This window comes from Fragaria vesca, linkage group LG5 (genome assembly GCF_000184155.1).
Source record: "Fragaria vesca subsp. vesca linkage group LG5, FraVesHawaii_1.0, whole genome shotgun sequence".
NCBI lineage: Eukaryota > Viridiplantae > Streptophyta > Magnoliopsida > Rosales > Rosaceae > Fragaria > Fragaria vesca.
The window spans coordinates 5841095-5848623 of record NC_020495.1 but is presented as its reverse complement, the minus strand read 5'-3'; positions in this window follow the sequence as shown (position 1 = coordinate 5848623).

Below are 7529 nucleotides of genomic sequence, written 5' to 3'. Positions count from 1 at the left end.
CATTCCCATGCTTGTACATATTATTAAACCGTAAATGAGAAAACAACGGAGAGGACATGAACCAAAGCCCCGTGCAGAAATACAGTAATCCTTAAAACACCAAAGATCTTTTATTTGTTATAACTCAGCCTTAGGGTTTAAGACCGAGTCCTTATTTGTCATAATTAACGTGGAAGATAACATGTCGAGTGTTGGTCTATAACCTACATTGGAGCAGGTTCGACAAGAAGATCGAGACAGGCCCGGACCTGAGATTTTGAGGCCTGAGTCGAACTCTCAGAGTTTGGCACCTAATTTTTTTTTATATATATAAAATAGCATATAACATCCAAAAATATATAGGATTTTTATGCAAAATACTTATTATGCAAATAGGATTCCAAAACTTTGATGGTTTAGTAATCTTAATTGTATTATAAATCCTATCTATACAACAAATATCTTTCCTGTTTGGCTGCTTCTATTTAATATTTTAACTTTTTTATGGGTACAAATTTAAAGTAGTAATTGATGGTTTGGCCCCTCATCACGTGTAATTGTCTTTGTTTTAAGATAGTTGTCTTTAATTCATGTCAGATTGCACAGCCAAAAAACTATTAAAAAAAAAATTTAGACAACTATAAAAAAATATTTTTGGGCCCTGAGTCCCAAGCCTCTTGTGCCTCTATTCAAATCCGGGCCTGAGCAGAGAAGTTATATAATCCTTAAGCACAACTCCACCATTAGTATAACCATCGTCGTACTTGTATATAACATCAGTTACTCGTAGAAGATTGAGACACAGCAACAGTATTGGCCTGGGCACAGTTGTGGGAGGCTGGAGCAATACTTCGTTTACATCCTTCCATGCATCATTCACTTGTTTATTCAGTTCGATCAGCGCTTCTTCTTCTGTAACAGTGTTCTTTCATGTAGCATTGTATAGCTGAAAAATCATTTCCTCTCTTTTGCTCATGCTGCACATCTCTCCTGTATTAGAAAGCTAGACCTTTTTGGTGTTAAAGACTTCACTAATTTTTTGAATTCCCCAAATAACTCATTTGTTGTAGAAACACAGTAAATAGAAAAAAGAAGTAAAATATGTTGGAAGGGTATTACGGTAAAACAAACAGAAAAAATAAACCAAAATCAGAAATATATGGGATTATGATGGAGAAAAATAAGGAATATGGTGATATCAGATATAATAGTGGCAGTTTGATCTCATAAATAGTGGAGTAGTTCAATTAGAACTGCTATTTAACCGCTCCCATTTGCAAATATAAGTCGATACATGGAATTTAGCGTTAGAACCAGCGTGGAAACGATAGAGATAAGGTGTTTACAATTTGCAGCAGGTTTGACCAAGATTTATTTATTTATTTTTTTTTTTTTTCTAAATTTGAAGCTCTTTTCTATTATCAGTAGTGCAAATTTGCACTTGAAGGAGGGGAAAACACATGCAAGGGAATCAATTTGCTTTGGAAAGAGGGGTTATAGATTTGAACACATATCGACTGAGGTATGAAGTGCCAAATTGTTGTTGTTGTTATTTTTTTTTTGTATTCGCGTGCAGATGCACATGTAAGAGACTAGTATGTATAATACTAAGAAACAAATTACAAATTTCCATAACAAAGTTGGTCAAGGTTTATTACTCTTATTCAGTACTATGTAAGATTAATTACAAAACACCACTAAAACTATATTGTTATTTTCATTTTTATACCTAACTATCAAAACTTATATTTTCATACCCGAAGTTTCATTCCGTTAACATTTTGATACCCTGACCACTAACACCGTTAATTTTTTAGGGCATTTTTGTCATTTCAATAAATATATCATTTTTTACATTTATTTTAACAAAATAATATATTTTTTGAGGTTATCAAATACAAATAGAACAATTTACTTTAGCAAAATATTCAAAAAAAAACTACTAAATTAAATATTATTTNTTNACANATGNTAATTAAGTTAGAATACTTNTGTGTGTGTGTATATTGGTCCGACTAGATAAAAATAAGTTACTTTTTGGTTAAAGTTAATAGAAATAAGGTTAAAAAAGGGTTTAAAACGTTAAATTTAGTTTCTAATACATGNTAAAAAAAGTAAAAACGTTACNTTAAACTAAAATTAAGGTTTCGTTTACTTACTTATACTTTACTTTTAAACTTAAAAACTTAAACTAATAATTGTCTTGTTNTTCTTACTATAACAAACTACACTACCTGTATCACTCACACAGCACTACTCTCTCTCTCTCTCNTCNNCNNNCNNNTNCNCTCACTACTCTCTCTCTCTCTCTCTCTCTCTCTCTCTCTCTCTCAACTCGCCGACGAGATCTCAATCAATCTTTTGAGAGCTGATGACCTCCGCCGGCACGGGCGAGCAGCACCTTAGAGATCCGGCTTCCACCACCAGCGCAGGACTACACCGCCAAACCACCACCGCTGCAGGAGTACCGCCTTGCACCACTTCAAACCACTCACCCAACAAATAACTAGATCGGAGTCCAAAGCAAGATCCGGCAAAACCCAAGCTTTCTCGGCACACCGGTTATCCAACCCGTCGAACCACCAACCTCCATGAGGTGTCGCATCCATCTTGTTGCACTCCCAGTTCCGATCTGTCCACCTACGACGACGAAACCTGTGTATGAGAACGAGTTTTGGAATAGGAGAAAAGATGGGACTTTGAAGGGAATGCTGCTAGCTGGGTGCGCAGGTTAGAATTGGGTTGGGTGTAGGATAAGCAGCTGGGACTTCGTCTTTGGGTTGTTGAACAAGAGAGTTGAAGAGATGAGGAAAAGTCATCTCTGTATGTGGTAGGTGTAGATGTGACTTGCAGTGATGCTATGTGATGCCATCTTGTTTCATGTGGAGAGAAATTTCAAATTCTTAATAACACCATTTTTTGGATATAACATCCCATTCCCAGTTTGAGCTTGAGGAGTAGTTCAGGGCTCATTACTACATTTGAGTGGTGGTATGACCTCTAGCCGACCCAAATATCCATCTTATACTAGTAAAACTATAATGTATCTTCTTTCAAGCCAAATTTTGGTAATATTAATCCTTGATTATCCATAGGGTTTCCGACCACAATAGACATGTCTAAGTGAGGCTCATTAGGACTCGGGAATGGAGATACATGATTGCATATATAGTGTGTTCTGAGATGGGATTTTCATTGTGAACTTATGATGCTTGCTATTATGAGGACGGGCTTGGGAATAGGAGAAAAGATGGGACTTTGAAGGGAATGTTGCTAGCTGGGTGCCCAGGTTAGAATTGGGTTGGGTGTAGGATAAGCAGCTGGGACTTCTTCTCTGGGTTGTTGAACAAGAGCATTGAAGAGATGAGGAAAAGTTTAGCTACTTAGCCAAACTAACGATAAGGCTAAGTAGTTCATGTGTATTGTTGTATTCTTGATACATGAATCATGCTTGCTTTTTGTCAAGCACAGCCTTAGAGGATTGGAATCGTGACTGTTGTTGTGAATCAAATTTATCATGTTTGAGTTTTACAATTGATAACAGCCTTCTTTATTTTTGTTTTGGCATATTCAAGTTGGCAAGAACTAGTGATGTAACTAGTGATGTAATTGATAATAGAAGTGACTGGAATGCAACAAGCTATGTAACTGGTAATGTAACTGGTGGTTATATGACAAGTTACATGGTCAGTCTCATGGATAGTTACATATGCAGGTTAATGTAATTGCAAAAATGTAGTATGTATGTAACTACCTAGATAACTATCAATCTATAGTTACATGGATACTAGATACATGGATAGTTATATGGATAGTTACATGCATGTACGTTACATGCATAGTTACATAGATAGATAGTTACGTACATAGATAGTTACATGGATAGTTACATAGATAGATAGTTACATATATGGATAGTTAGATAGATAGTTACATTGGTAGTTACATAGATGGATAGTTACATAGATAGATAGTTACATGGATAGTTACATTGGTAGTTACATAGATGGATAGTTACATAGATAGTTACATAGATAGTTACATTGGTAGTTACATGGATAGTTACATAGATGGATAGTTACATGCATAGTTACATAGATAGATAGTTACATACATAGTTACATAGATAGATAATTACATAGATAGTTTCATGGATAGTTACATACATAGTTACATGGATAGTTACATAGATGGATAGTTACATTGGTAGTTACATGGATAGTTACCTTCTTGTGCCCATTATGTATGTAACTACCCAGGTAGCTATCAATCTGTAGTTACATGGATAGTTACATAGATGGATAGTTACATGGATAGTTACCGATAATGTAACTATCTATATAACCGGCAATGCAACTATCAATGAAACAAAGCGGTCTTGTAACTGACTAATTAAGTAACTATTTATGTAACTTGTTTAGTTAGTGGCAACTGAAGTAACTGGCAATGTAACTAAGCAGTCATGTAAATTTTCATATAAATGATCATGTAACTACATGAGTAACTAGTCATATAACTGACCGTGTAACTACTCAAGTAACTAAATATTTACAGCGTGCCGCTGTATCGCATCAATAGACTGACTATGTAACTACCTACTTAGGTAAGTAACTACCATATGTAACTACTTAAATAATTGGTCATGTGATTCACTATGTAACTACTTAAGTAACTTGCCATGTAACTATGATGTTATTACTCAATTAAGAGTGTAATCTGGAAAACGTAATAAAGAAATAAGACATTTTCATCTTCATTCATATGATTTCAGTAGATACTTAATACAATAACAGTAGTTTACCAAACAAAAAAGAAAGTACATCCTACACTAAAGAGATGCCAACCCCACTTTCTCTACATCATATCAAAACAACCCATAGCAGCATCCTATTTGATTTAAGCTCCTTCTTGCTGGATTTGCCAAACCTCTCTGTTTAAGTAAAGCTGCAACAACATGGTTGACAAGTACAATGAGATTTATGAATCGGTTATAGCATCATGATGACAAGTTGCTTAAGAAGTTCCATATGCGTGCTTAACTATATAAGCTTCATTGTCAAAGCCTTCAGGTTCTTAAGCTTTATGGAGTGAACCCAGTTCACATAATACCATAAAAATCAAATCCTTTTGTTCTTCAGTTTTATAGGTTGAACCCAGCTTCATAATGCCATCAGAATCAAAGTGAAGCTGGAAACCATTAAAAATAAAACAGATCATCAAGCTTACAAATGCATTGATCATTATCACTCAGCAAGATTATAGAGATAATGCTTCTATAAGCAAAAATTACAAATGCAAATTACTTAAAGCATTAAGAAACTCACAAGCCCATGATGAGTCTTCAAGCCTCGGTCCTCCACTCTACAATTCCAATAGGCGAAAGAAATCAAGAGCATCAATTTGAGAGGGCAGCTTCCTTCCCAGCCAGTGTTTTCATCGTCTGCATACTTTTATTACTCTAAAAGTAACCATGTATTCAACAACAATATAAGAAGTTCCATTACCCAGCTCGTATGCTAGTTATCAGAAATTTAATGTCCATTCAGTGAAAGATATCAAAACGATAATTTTGAGAGGCTTGGGGTATGGTTACTTTCTTGTTGTGTTCCAGCTGTTAGATGCAAAAACATTCCTCAAGAAAATCGTTTTAGTTTGCTAAATAAGATAAGTAGCCAAAAATAAAGACAGGGCTCTGAAAGATAATGATTGATCATTAAACACGATTTGAGAACTAAATACCTAAATAGCCGAAGCTGCTAAACCATCCGTAGACTCTTGCTCAGACTACAAAACTCATGCAAGAAATATAGCTGCACACTGAAAAAGAAGAGAGAAAAATGTGAGAGTTGGCCAGGTACAGATAGAAAAGTAACAAAAGAACTACAGCCACAGATCCCTACTAAACTCCATGTCACTATCATCACCAAAATTATGTTGACCACATCAAAATTCTGCCTACTAAATTTGATAAATTACAGATACTGAGATTAAAACAGTAACTTCACAAACAGTTGATTCACAAGACAACTAGTTAAAATTTGATTTCATTCCATGAATATATTGAAAGTTTCATGGAACCAAATGAAAGAGTGACAGGAATAAAGGATTACCAAATTCTTTTTAGATTCTGCGGAGGTCGATGGTGACCTTAACCTAGCAAACAATTCCTGAATAAACGTATTGTTGTCCTTTAGCAGAGAAACAACTTATAGCAGAACAATAAAATTAGGTAAACATCACATAGAGCTTGATATGTTCAAAGAATACATAATAAAACTCTTGCAATAGCATTATTTCCTCTCACCACCTCTCTACATATATATGACTAATTTCAAGCATCAAAGAACGACCACATCCTCCAATAAACCGAATGTAGACATTACAAACAAGTCAGGTGGGGGATCTTTCTTAAAACTATTGCTTTACTGCTTTCAAAATTACAATACAAGCAAGCACATAACATAACATTTGATCGAGATCATAAGGCAAACCTGAACTCAACCGAAAGTTAGCAGGTCAGCGGCTTACCCGAAATTCAAAAACAAACACAAGCAGCTCCACTAGCAAATGATCATAGTAGCTAAATTAAGCAGACCAAGCTACTATTCTTTTGTACACACACAGAACCAAGCCATAGAGGCACCTCAATTCTTTCAGAAAATTCACAAACAAACTAATTCAGAACACTCATCATCATCACTAAAATCAACACACAAAACATGCATCTGAAAATCAAAATTTGAAAATTATCCAAGATACATGTAAAATTGTAGTTGGATTTTTCTCTGCTCAACCCTATATTCTCAATGGTGCACCACCAAGTAAAACCTCAGATACGCCATTGCATTGAGTTACAAACAATCTAAGCCATTAACTAACAACTAGAAATACCATCGTATTGTCGTCAAAGCATTACGAACTCATCTCATACTTCTACTCAATCCAAGAGTTAATGTGTCAACCTTATAAAATCACAACTGAACGAAATTGAATCTTTGAACGAAATTGAAGCAAAAGAAGAAGAAGAATCAAACCTCGCCAATGCTGGCGAAGATATTGAAAAGATAGGTCTCTTCCATTTAGTACTGCAAGTCGCCGATCCAGAGAGTGCGGACCTCGTCGGCGTTGGCGGGCTAGGCCTGAGGTGGAGGTGGGGCCACGTGCGACTGAGGGGCCCACATCATCGGAGGAGGCTGCACGGTGGGCAACGGCGACGACATCATCATGTAGGGCTGGACGACGGGGGGCGGCTGCTGCTGCTGCTGGCCGTATTGCTGGACCATTGCCGCCGGAGCCTGTTACATCATGATGACGACGAGAGCGAATCTAGGGTGAGAGAGAGAGAGAGAGACGACAAAACTAAGATCTCGATAAAAACAGGTTTAGGGTTAAATTAGTGAGGAGGGTAGAATTGTCATGTAAAAAGAGTGAAAATATACATTTTTATCATGTAAGATGTTTTGAGGTAACCATCTTATCTTGTAACATGTTTTAATGATGACTTTTTTTTATCATATGGAATATTTGAAGACTATTTTATCATTTGTACC